This window comes from Dendrobates tinctorius, unplaced genomic scaffold (assembly GCF_039654945.1).
Source record: "Dendrobates tinctorius isolate UK_male_01 unplaced genomic scaffold, ASM3965494v1 ptg000143l, whole genome shotgun sequence".
NCBI lineage: Eukaryota > Metazoa > Chordata > Amphibia > Anura > Dendrobatidae > Dendrobates > Dendrobates tinctorius.
The window spans coordinates 32321304-32334638 of record NW_027361810.1 but is presented as its reverse complement, the minus strand read 5'-3'; the positions used below and the strand labels follow the sequence as shown (position 1 = coordinate 32334638).

At 46.0% G+C, this 13335-nt stretch overlaps 1 protein-coding gene across 1 annotated transcript in view; it reads right to left on the bottom strand.

Annotated features, from left to right (window-relative positions):
• TANK (TRAF family member associated NFKB activator) overlaps positions 1-1036 on the bottom strand; it is a 98908-nt gene extending 97872 nt beyond the window's left edge. Inside the window, exon 1 of the mRNA XM_073545728.1 lies at positions 941-1036. The gene's annotated coding sequence lies outside the window, so the exon portion shown is untranslated. The remainder of the gene's footprint in view (positions 1-940) is intronic.
• Positions 1037-13335: the final 12299 nt, after the last annotated feature.

Genomic DNA, 13335 nt, shown 5'->3' with positions numbered 1-13335 from the left:
GCCGAAAAACATTTTTTCATTTATTTATTTATTTTTTTTACAACATTTAAATTTATTGTCAGATTTCGACAGAATCTAGAAAAAAAAAACCCTCTTTGTTCCCACATATGAAAGGAGGTACACACAGGGTTGTCGACTTGATTTTTTTTTTCTTTTTTTTTTTACCCTTTCTGGACAGCTTATCAAGAAATCGAAATTTCTTACGGACACATTGCAAAATCACAATAGATCAATAGGATTACAAGTGACACTGTCCATTATTCTGCTATGAAGACGTCAGCTGCCTTCACCGTAAACTGTAAAATGATGATAATTACAGTAATATAACAATATGTAGAAGTCTCTCAAGGTTAAAAAAAAACAAAAACAAAACAAAAACAAAACACAGACTTATCGATTTTGTGTTTTTTTTTGTTTTTTTGTTTTTTTTCGGACAGGGGAAAAAAATGTGCCCTATTTTTATGGCTTGTCCAGGAATTTCTGGACAGTTGGAAACACTGGGTACCCGGAGGGACGGTACATTTTCACAGACATCCTTTTTGATAATAATATCTATTTATAGGAGGACGTCATATTCCACAGCACTTTATGACATTTTAATCAAATGACGTTTTTGAAATTCCGCGCCTTATTTCATTTCATTATTTTACCGCAGTTTTGCAGGATGCTTCCGATCTTTTTAGCGTTGTTTACGCGTTTTTGATTTCAATGTAAATAAAAAAAATAAAAAAGTAAATAAAGCTGTAAATCTATTAAATTAATTCTAAGACCGTTCCTTTTAATAGTTCAATTATATGCCCCCCCCACACTTCAATGAAACATCACTGCCCCAAGTTGTGAGCTCAGAAATGCAAAACTGCGCTTTTCAAGATGTCAGCGCCTCCGATAGTTTTAGCCAGTAGAGACAGCGTAATAAGAATGTGTTCCATATCTCATTTACCTTTATTATCCGGAGCTTCGCGGCTCCATCTGAGAATATTATTCCTATGCTGGATCCAGGATAGGGCTGCTGCCTGTGTACTTTCTGCCAGTGCACTGGCCTGTGTGCAGAGGTTGATAGCTGGTACAGTAATGTCTGGGAACTTCCAGGGGGAATCCCCGAGCATCAGCTTCCTTATTTGTATCACATATCAACCAATTGCTTCCAGTGTCTTACCCCAATATGCTGTGTAATTCTTAGACATACAACATTTTTATTTCTTAGAATGCCTAATGTTACAAACATGTCAAAATTTTTGACGGCGGCCAAATTACCGTACGACTGAGTTTTAATAGCAAAGTTAGAGCAGAAGTAACGGCGTGTATCTCGCTACCTTCCCCTTTGATGCTTTTTGACTTTGAACGATTTGATCTGATTTTTTTGCCAGCGATTGCAGCTACAGATGCGGCGGAGCTGAGTTTGTCACTTGGCTCATTTCATACCGAAGCGTTCTGCAGATAAACGCACCGCAGCGTAAATATATATCAGCTCTGTGCTGTAAAAAAAAAGCAGTCGAATCACAAATTTAGCTCTGCATCCTGTGCACATAGGGCTTAAAAAGGCAGAAGGGGTTTTCCAGTCTCACAGAGCGGTGGCATAGTGCTAGGATGTATGTGCCGTCACTGTATGATCTCTGGGGGTCCGACCTCTGAGAGCTGCACTGATTCTGAGAATTACCACTGTGCCTCCTTTTTAATACTTGCAGTGTTGGTGTAGTTGGCTGGTTGCAGTCAGGGTCAGACATAATATTGGTGCAACGTGCAGCCGCACAGGGACCAAAGAGGTAAGGGGGCAACTACCACCTTCAAATCAGCAAGCAGGGCCTGTCACAGAGACAAAGAGGGGCCCATATGCTGTTCTTGCTCAGGGGACCTTTTCCATTTGTGTCCGCCACTGGCAGAGGCGCAGTCAGTGTCGGGCTGGGGTGCCAAGGGCCCACCAGTCACCAGCTCCAGTGCCCCACTTTTCAGCTACATGTAATAGTGACATTATCCTCAAGCACAAATTTATATAACAATGAACTGGGTAGATTGTTACATGAATAAAATGCTGCCATTGTCTGTACATAGTGATTTATGTATTTTGTGCCAAGTACTGCTCATATAAGCGGGTGGTGGCCCACGCTTGCACAGGGGCCACCGGAGGATTCTCCTGTTCTCTTATGGGCCTGTTCAAGCTTGGGTGCATTGATGGTGTAACTGAGAGACTGCAGTGCAGTGCTGGTGCAGCTAACTGGCTGCAGTGCCATACTGATATAGCTGACCGGCTGCAGTGCTCGTGTAGTTGAGATACTGCAGCGCAGTCAGAGGTGTATCTAGGTTTTCCAGCACTCAGGGCAAGAATTCAGTTTGGCGCCCCCCCCAAGAACATAAGCGATTTTCACACTACAGTCACGTGCTTACGAGCTGCTCTTCCTATTTCTCTCAATGTTCAGTGAAAGCTGAGAGAAGCAGGAAGAGAAGCTCGTTGTCACGTGACCATAAGTATGAAAATCGCATGCGTGAAGTGGCAAGCAGAGCTGAATCCTGACAGTGAGTATATTACACGCTGTTACGATTGGCTACTGGGCTTCATTTTAGAATTAAAGGACTTGTCCAGGTTTGAAAAAAAACTATGTGACTGCAGGCTTCTGAATTCTCACAGCACATGCACTACAGACTCCTAGGATTTTCCTTTGTCGGTGGCTAGAGTGGACGGCCATGTCAGCACAAGTATATGATTTGTATACTTCTGTCTACATTCTGATTAGACATGTCTGGCCTCACTCAATTTGTTTTCATTGACTGAGGCCACGCATGTCTAGTCAGCACGTGACCGCATGTATGCGAATCGCCAGCACCAGAGAATCCTGACAGTGTGCAATGTACACTGTGAGAATTCAGAAGTCTGCAGTTACATAGAATGACTGCCAGCTCATCAAAAACTTGGAGAACCCCTTTAACCCCTTCACCCCCAAGGGTGGTTTGCACGTTCATGACCGGGCCAATTTTTACAATTCTGACCATTGTCCCTTTATGAGGTAATAACTCTGGAACGCTTCCATGGATCCTGGTGATTCTGACAATGTTTTCTCGTGACATATTGTACTTCATGTTAGTGGTAAAATTTCATTCATATAACTTGCGTTTATTTGTGAAAAAAATGGAAATTTGGCGAAAATTTTGAAAATTTCGCAATTTTCCAACTTTGAATTTTTATGCCCTTAAATCACAGAGATAAGGCACACAAAAAACTTGATAAGTAACATTTCCCACATGTTTACTTTACATCAGCACAATTTTGGAACCCAAATTTTTTTTCTTAGGAAGTTATAAGGGTTAAAAGTTGACCAGTGATTTCTCATTTTTGCAACACCATTTTATTTTTACGGACCACACCACATTTGAAGCCACTTTGAGGGGTCTATATGATAGAAAATACCCAAAAGTGACACCATTCTAAAAACTGCACCCCTTAAGGTGCTCAAAACCACATTCAAGACGTTAATTAACCCTTCAGGTGCTTCACAGGAATTTTTTGAATATTTAAAAAAAAAAAATGAACATTTAACTTTTTTTCACAAAAAAAATACTTCAGGTTCAATTTTTTTTATTTTACCAAGGGTAACAGGAGAAGTTGGACTGCAAAAGCTATTATGCAGTTTGTCCTGAGTACGCTGATACCTGACATGTGGGGGGGAACCACTGTTTTGGCGCATGGCAGAGCTCAGAAGGGAAGGAGCGCCGTTTGACTTTTTCAATGCAAAATTGGCTAGAATTCAGATCGGACGCCATGTCACGTTTGGAGAGCCCCTGATGTACCTAAACAGTGGAAACCCCCCACAAGTGACCCCATTTTGGAAACTAGATCCCCCAAGGAACTTATCTAGATATGTGGTGAGAACTTTGAACCAACAAGGGCTTCACAGAAGTTTATAACGTACAGCGGTACAATTAAAAAATCATATTTTTTCCACAAAAATGATCTTTTAACCCCCAATTTTTATTTTCCCAAGGATAACAGGACCCTAAAAGTTATTGTGCAATTTATCCTGAGTACGCTGATACCCCATATGTGGGTGTAAACGACTATTTGGGCACATGGTAGAGCTCAGAAGGGAAGCAGCGCCATTTGACTTTTTTGGCAGGAATTGAAATCGGACACCATGTCGCGATTGGAAAACCCCTGATGTGCCAAAACAGTGGAAACCCCCCACAAATGACCCCATTTTGGAAGCTAGATCCCCCAAGGAACTTATCTAGATGTGTGGTGAGCACTTTGAACCCCTCAGTGCTTCACAGAAGTTTATAACGCCCGGGCATGAAAATAAAAAAATCTTATTTTTTCCACAAACATGATCTTTTAGTCACCAATTTTTTTATTTTCCCAAGGGTACCAGGAGAAATTGGACCCCAAAAGTTGTTGTCCAATTTGTCCTTAGTGCGCTGATACCCCAAATGTGGGAGAAAACTACTGTATGGGCACATGTCGGGGCTCGGAAGGGAAGTAGTGACGTTTTGGAATGCAGACTTTGATGGAATGGTCTGCGGTTGTCATGTTGTTTTTGGAGAGCCCCTAATGTACTTAAACAGTGGAAACCCCCCACAAGTGGCCCCATTTTGGAAACTAGACCCCCTAAGGAACTTATCTAGATGAGTGGTGAGCTCTTTGAACCCCTCAGTGCTTCACAGAAGTTTATAACGACCGGGCGTGAAAATAAAAAAATCGTATTTTTTCAACAAACATGATCTTTTAGTCCCCATTTTTTTTATTTTCCCAAGGGTACCAGGAGAAATTGGACCCCAAAAGTTGTTGTCCAATTTGTCCTGAGTACGCTGATACCCCAAATGTGGGAGAAAACTACTGTATGGGCACACGACGGGGCTCGGAAGAGAAGTAGTGACGTTTTGGAATGCAGACTTTGATGGATAATCAGCTGACACCCGACCGCGATCAGCGGCGCTCACCACATGGGCACCGCTGATCGCTGTGACGTACTATCCCGTCCCTGGGAATTAAGTCCCAGGGCACATGGACGGGATAGTACGTCACATGACAGAAAGGGGTTAATGCTCCTAACATAAATAAAAATATGAGAATTAGTATCACAAACATTTTTTACATTCAGGTACCTGATAGATGATGTGTTTTCTTATTAGAGTCGCTCCCTTTCTTTTCTTCTTTATTTTGTTCAGACGCCATGATGAGTTTTCTCATCCACAGCTCGTCTCTGCAGACTTCCATCTTCTCCAATCTTCTGCAGCACATCCTGACCCGATGCCCTTAAAGATAGCAGTGTCATAATAATGCTCCTGAATAAAATGATCTGCCCTATGCTGAGCCCCGGAATAAATAATTACCCCTGACTATATTCCCAGCACAAAATATAACTCCCACACTGTCCCTCTTATGGTACATGCCCGCCACACTGCCCCCTCCTTTCCATACTGGCCCCCCCCTCTTTGCACTATCCTCTCACTGTGAGCCCCCCTATAGGGCCCACTCCCCTCCTTGGCTTACTGTACCCTCCTGACTGTGCCCTTACATTGTCCCCACCATACTGCTCAGTCACTATCCTGTACCCACTCACAATTCTCTCTCCCATACTGTCTCTTTGCACTATTCCCCGCAATAGTATTTATAGTATTTCTCCTCATACATTTCCCCCTCCCTCCCCATACTGTCTCCTCATACTATGTCCACATCCATCCCCTCACTCACCAAACTGTGTCTGCACCCATCCCCTTCATACATTCTCCCTCACTCCTCATACTGTGTCTCCATCCATCCCCCCACTCACCATACTGTGTACACACCTGTCCCTCCCCTCACCATACCTTGTCCAGACCCATCTCCCCCACTCATCATACTGTGTCTGCACCCATTCCCCCATACTGTTTCCTCATACATGCCCCTATCTCTCCCTTCCTCCTCATACTGTGTCTTCAATTTTTTCACTCCCATATTGTGTCTGCACCTGTCCCTTCCTTACTTCCCAAACTTGTGTCCTCCAATCTTCCCCCTCGATACAGTAAATCTCTCCCTCACTAAATCTCCCCACTTAGTAAATCTTCTCCAACACTAAATCTTTCCCTGTTACATTTAATCCTGGTTAGAGGCAGACACCAGGAAAAGTGGCATCAATTGACCCACAGTAGAAATTTTACAATGGCACAGCAGCAGTCAGGGTCTGGGCCAGCATTTACAATCTTCAATTTAAGTTCAAATTAAGAGGTGGGTGAGGGATCAGTGTAGGCCTCCTGTGCTGGGATCCCTGATACCTCATGCAACAGTGCAAACTGTTTTTCTGCTCACCACACTCAGGTGGCACAAATATCAGCTTAGTAGACTATTATTGTTTAAAAAATTTAAGGATAGTAAAACGGGTAGCGGACTGAAAGTGCAGGCCTGCTCATCTGGTAACCCTACTGCTACAGGCAACACACATGAAGGAGACCCAACTTGGAGTCCAAAATTTACAAAATTAGGGTCAGACACCACAAAAGTAGCATCAATTTCCCCAGAGTAGAAATAGTATAATGGGGCTCTGATGCCCCTTAAACTACAAGCAACCCACAAGATGGAGACCCAACTTGGAGTCTCCACATTTCAAAAAATTGCTATGTAAGGGGGTGGACTGGACCGCGGGTACCTGCATGCCGGGTCTGGAACTGAAGAGGCTGCATCCTCTGTTAGCGGGGGGACAGCCTTGAAGAGGCGGACCTTCCCGTGCATCCTGGGGGAAGCCCGGGGGGAAGACACCTTCCTGTTGACGAAGGGAGGTGGGAGGAGACTGAGGAAAAGGGCGCGCAGCAGCCGGCAGATAAGAGGGCAAAGCGTGCGAAACAAGGTAGTTTGGTGCCAGAGCAGTGTGCAGGAGCATGGTGAGCGGCACGCTTTGCTGCCCCTTCCCCCACCGGGTACTGGCTTTGCGGCAGGGTCCGACCGTTTAGAACAGGACCGCTGCCAGGAGAGAAGCCTGGTGCAGAACAGTGCAGAGCCACTGCAGGACCAGAGCAGAGTCACTCGTGCTGCAGCTGGAGAGAGAGAAGTGCTTTGTCTGGGAGCTACCAGTGCCCCGCAGACCCATGACCATAATTTTACGCCGCCAGCAGCCGGGGACAGAGAGCGAGAGGGACAAACAGTGTGTGCCGATGACTTCCATTAAGCGAGACGAAGGGCAATCCGTGTCCGTGAGTACTACACATGTGCCCCGTACTAGTGACCAAATACAGGACAGACCCATGTACCCTGACCGTGCTGTTAAACCACTTTTGAGCCTCGTGGGGCTCATATTAGATCTTGACCCCTTTTTCCATCAGCCACTTTGGGTACGCTTGACTGACACTGTGAGGAGAGTGGTGCAGGAGTCTCGTTGAGGTTAGAGCGTGCCTTGGCCTTTACTGTTGCTTAGTCACTACAGAATATGGACTAGGGGCAGTGGAAGGTACTGGAGACCGACCACTGTCACCAGAAGACGGGGGGTATTGTTGTCTGTTTGACCCCATTAATGAGGACACTGCATCGGCCGTTCCGGCACCATTGAGTTCGCAGCAGGAGCTGAAGTATTGGAACTTCCTTATACGTTTGCTAATAATTGAACTGTTATATTGTACCGTACCTTTAGGCTATGTGCCCACGGTGCGTGTTAAAACGCACACCAAAAACCGGACTCCTTCCCAGAAATCGCGCGTTTTTTTCAGCACGATTTCACCGCGATTTTACCGCGATTATGATCGCGATTTTGCCGCGATTTTCGTGTGCGATATTCAAGCACTTTCCAAGCGATTTGAAGCATCGCTTGGAAAGTGATTGACAGGTTGGTCACACTCGTCAAACATAGTGTTTGACAAGTGTGACCAGGTTTTTACCATTGAGGCCGCCTATGCGGCATCAATAGTAAAAGATAGAATGTTAAAATGCTAAAAAAAATAAAAAAATCGGGGTATATTTACCTTCCGGCGTCCCGCGCTGCATTCCCGGGCCTCAGCGTTCCCAGTAATGGCTTGCGAGACCTGTGATGACGTAGTTTCGCGTTGCTATAGCGATCTCGCGAGACCGCTAGAGTCACGCGAGACTACGTCATCACTGGACCGTGCCGCAAGGCATTACTGGGAACGCTTAGGCCGGAAATGCAGCGCGGGACGCCGGAAGGTAAATATACCCCGATTTTTTATTTTATTTCTTTTTTTTTACAGGGGTATGGTACCCAGGGCCTGGAGGACAGTCTCCTCTCCTCCACACCGTGGGTACCAACCGCACATGAGACGCTTAACTTCCCGCATGGTGGGCATAGCCACATGCGGGAAGTAAGCGATTCTCATGCATTCCTATGGGTGCGGAATCGCGGCAATTCTTTGCGATTCCGCACAAAAGAATGAGCATGCTGCGATTTTTTCCGCTTTGCGATTCCGCCGCTGAAAAAAGCGCAGCATTTGCACAGCATGTGCGGAATGCCATAGGAATGCATGGGGTGCGTTCTGTACACGATTTTTAAACGTTTTCGCTCCGAAAATCGCGGCAAAAACGATTAAAAATCGCATCGTGGGCACACAGCCTTAAACTGTTTAATTTTTCACCTCCCTGCGTGGAGTATTTCCCCTGTAAATAAATTCTGTTAACCCTTGCTCTGTTGCCTGCGTACCGTCACTGCATCCCGCGTTCCAGCTTGTTACCCTTTACAGCTACACACCACTAAATTGGCATCAATTTCCCCAGAGTACAAATAGTATTGTGCATCACTTTGACAACTTCTGTTACTGGATGGTCTATTCTACTCCCTTTATTTGGCAGCCGCACAGGTCATGCAGCGGTTTGGTGGAACGATGACTACTATAGAACCTACCTATGCAATGTTGGGCATAGGTAGTTAGTAGAGGGAGGAAACACAAGGAGTTTTTTTTTTTGACAGATTCAGTTTCAGAAAGAGGGAGGACATGATGTTGGAGACAACGGTAAGACAATCACTGGTGTTTTGTAATAATGCTGGTGTGATATCAGGAGAAGAGGTGTATAATTGGGTGTCATCAGCATAGAGATGGTACTGGAAACCAAATCTACTGATTGTTTGTCCAACAGTGGCAGTATACAAGGAGAAGAGGAGGGGGCCTAGGACTGATCCTTGAGGAACCCCAACAGTAAGGGGAAGATGAGAGAGGGGAACCAGCAAAAGAAACAGTAAAGGAGCGGTCAGAGAGGTAGGAGGAGAACCAGGAGAGAATGGTGTCCTTGAGGCCGATGTAGCGGAGCATAGTGAGGAGGAGTTGATGATCCACAATGTTGAATGCCGCAGAGAGATCAGGCCACTCTTCTAGTTTTGAAGACCAAAATGCAAAAGGGTTTCATCCCCCACCTGATAGCATTGATATTTAGCTTCAAGATACCACTGCACCATCCTCTCTAGTCCTTGTTTGTACTTACGTATAATTGTTTGTACAGATGAATGAGGCACCTTCAGGTATCTTGAACTTATACCCAAGGATGAGCCAGACTTGCGCAAGTCCACAATTCTCTTCCTGATATCTTGGCTGGTTTCTTGACACTTTCCCATGATGCTACACAAAGAAGCAGTGTGTTTTAGGTGTGCATTAAAATATATCCACAACTGTGTCTCTCTTTAACTCAAATGTTGCCAAAATACCAATCAGAAGCTTCCAAACACATATCATATTGGCAGTCCAGAATTGTTTAAAGGCATAGTAATCTTAGTGTATGTAATTTTTTAACTATATTCTGGTATTTCGCAAATATTAATAAGTATGGTAATCCTAATTGACCTAAAACAGGGAAGGTTTATTCTGATTTCAAGCCAGATATTGAGAAAAATATGCAGATGTGTCTTTTTATATAGTGTATGTAAACTTCTGGTTTCAACTGTGTGTGTGTGAATATATATATATATATACACTCACTGGCCACTTTATTAGGTACACCATGCTAGTAACGGGTTGGACCCCCTTTTGCCTTCAGAACTGCCTCAATTCTTCGTGGCAGAGATTCAACAAGGTGCTGGAAGCATTCCTCAGAGATTTTGGACCATATTGACATGATGGCATCACACAGTTGGCGCAGATTTGTCGGCTGCACATCCCTGATGCGAATCTCCCGTTCCACCACATCCCAAAGATGCTCTATTGGATTGAGATCTGGTGACTGAGGAGGCCATTTGAGTACAGTGAACTCATTGTCATGTTCAAGAAACCAATCTGAGATGATTTGAGCTTTATGACATGGCGCATTATCCTGCTGAAAGTAGCCATCAGATGCCTGTTCTTAGCTGAGAGGAGTGGTACCCAGTGTGGTCTTCTGCTGCTGTAGCCCATCTGCCTCAAAGTTCGACGCACTGTGCGTTCAGAGATGCTCTTCTGCCTACCTTGGTTGTAACGGGTGGCAATTTGAGTCACTGTTGCCTTTCTATCAGCTCGAACCAGTCTGCCCATTCTCCTCTGACCTCTGGCATCAACAAGGCATTTCCGGCCACAGAACTGCCGCTCACTGGATTTTTTTTCTTTTTCGGACCATTCTCTGTAAACCCTAGAGATGGTTGTGCGTGAAAATCCCAGTAGATCAGCAGTTTCTGAAATACTCAGACCAGCCCTTCTGGCACCAACAATCATGCCACGTTCAAAGGCACTCAAATCACCTTTCTTCCCCATACTGATGCTCGGTTTGAACTGCAGGAGATTGTCTTGACCATGTCTACATGCCTAAATGCACTGAGTTGCCGCCATGTGATTGGCTGATTAGAAATTAAGTCTTAACACACAGTTGGACAGGTGTACCTAATAAAGTGGCCAGTGAGTGTATATATATATATATATATATATATATATATATATATATATAGTAACAGTTCTCCACCATCTGTAGACTGGAATACTCACTTGGCAGGTCGTTGAGGGATATAGCGGGACGCTCAGGGTTGAAAAGTCCATTCGGGTTATTTACATAGCATAAACCTCTCTCAGGAGCTTGGTAACATACAGCACCCCATACACAGTCCAGCAGCCATTCAGCTTTATAGAACCCATGGTCCTCTCTAAGCCCGGTGTGCCTGATACGGATTAGTGTCCATTACCTGTCAGCGCCATCCGCACAGGTTCCCAGATACCTCTATCCTCAGAGGCCTCCTTCAACACGGCTCTCTCTGGCTCTGGTAAGCCAGCACTCCCTCACCTGCACAAACACAAAGGCTCCATCTTGGGTGTTGAGACACACCCCCTGGGGTGGGGTATGTAGGTGACTGGACCACCTATCTCCGAGTCACCTGGAAGCCTTCCCAATGTATAGTAAACTCTCAGCAGTAGATCTGCTGAGAAAACAAGCTCAGGCTTCCATCACAGGGCCACCCACCTCTGTGATACATACCGCCCATTAACCACATAACCAGTCGTTCTACTACAATGTGTATATATATATATATGTACTGTATATATATATATATACACGATATATATATATATCTATAATATAACGCTGTGAGCGTCACTCAGTCCGAAGCCTTTATAGACTGGGCAAACACGATGCGCCTGCGCAGTCTGGCTCCAGACAGAATGAGGCATCCAGCAGTGAGGAGTGTGTATGGCGCCGTAGATGGCGGTACGCGTACACACTGCATACCGCGATGTCCGGTGCCATACTTACATACTTACCTGACCGGGAGGAGCGGTGTCACGGCGCTTCTCTTCGGCCAGAGACCGGGGCAGGAGTGCGGTCGGATTCGCGCATGCGCATAGCGCGATCCAGCGCCATTTTACTGAAGACACATTTGCAGTGTTTCTTCAGCAATATGGCACCGGACAGCGCTATGGGCATGCGTGTACTCCAGCACCACACTCCTCCCCCGGCCTCCAGCAGAGCAGAACATGACAGCGCTGGAGCACAGGAAAGAAGGGTGAGTATAAATGTTTTTTTTGTATGTTTGTAGTTTAATAGGGGTGAGGGGGACCATGCATATCAGGATAAGGGGGGTGAGAATGTTGTGCCCAAGCGGGTCCAGTAGCCACAGAGGTACTGCACCTCATCCAGAGGTGTGGTATCTCACGACTGGGTAAGATGGGGGCACCTGACTCCTAACACTCGCACCCAACACACACTAGTTAGTCAGGGCATCTGGATGTACCCTTCGGGAGGATGGCCTCATCCCAGACTGGCTAGGAAAGGGTGTTGGGGGGTTAGTGGGGAAGGTAGGTAGATGGGGAGGAGCTTAGAAAGTGGAGTGATTTATAACAGCCAATCAGGGACAGCGAGTGGGCGTAGCTTAGGAAAAGAACGAGAGATATGTAGTCAGTTGAAGGAGTTCCCTCAGGGGGAGAGCAAGTGGAAGGACGTATTGGGGGAAGCTCCTGTCAGGAGGAGCTGCTGGACTGAGTGGCTTGGAAAGAAAGGCTCCTGAAGGAAGGAGTGATTCTTCTAGAGTCCCACGCTAATAGCCGTCAGGTGGGGGAAGAAATTAGGTTGCAGAAGGGTCTCAGCCCCTAGCCTAGTGAAGTGAACATCGAACTTAACTAGCAAGCTGACAACTGTGGTTACTGTATGGGCCACAGCGAACTTCCACAGTTACCTTCTCCAGAAAGGCAGCCACGTAGGATCAAGAAATCGCCTGAGTTACGAATTCTGACAGGATCCGCGGCAGCTAGCCTGGGACACTGACTGTGAGATGCTGACAGGAAGGAAGGAGTTAAAGCAGCATTGAAGAGACGGCCTAGGAAGGTATATACTGACAGGGAGTGTTGGAGGGGTGTACTCATTTACCCGGGAGTTTACTGGACCCCTTTGCCTGGAGGACTCAGCGCCAAAGTGGGTGTCTGTGTGCACCAGACTGTGAATAAAGCCCCTTGGAACTGCATTTAACTGAGTCCTTTGTCTCCTTTCTGCACCTAGCACCCAGCACTGCTGCATCCACCACTCCGCCAGACAACATCACCCCTAAAAACAACTCTCAATGGCCCTGGGACTATTGCTCTACCTGTGGAGAGCCATTTTCACGTCAGCTGCGACAGACCAATAGTCTCAGGGGAAGAACATAGCAGCGCTGGTCGCCTCTGACCAGAATACCACAGGTGGCGTCACGTATTCATATATAAACTTTATTCTCATTTTTATTACACTCCAAAAACAACAAATTTTCATTTGACCGCCTGGGGTCACGGTCCGCGTCACAGCCACTGTGACATCCCCCATTGAAGTTAACGGACCCGGTACTAAGTACCCCATGGCCCCAGGGCGCGTCAAAGAGGACCATGCATACCAGGAAAGGGGGGAGAGGGGACCATGCATACTATTAAAAGGGGGTGAGGGGACCATGCATACCACGAAAGGGGGGTGAGAGGACCATGCATACCACAAAAGGGTAGTGAGGGGACCATGCATAGCTC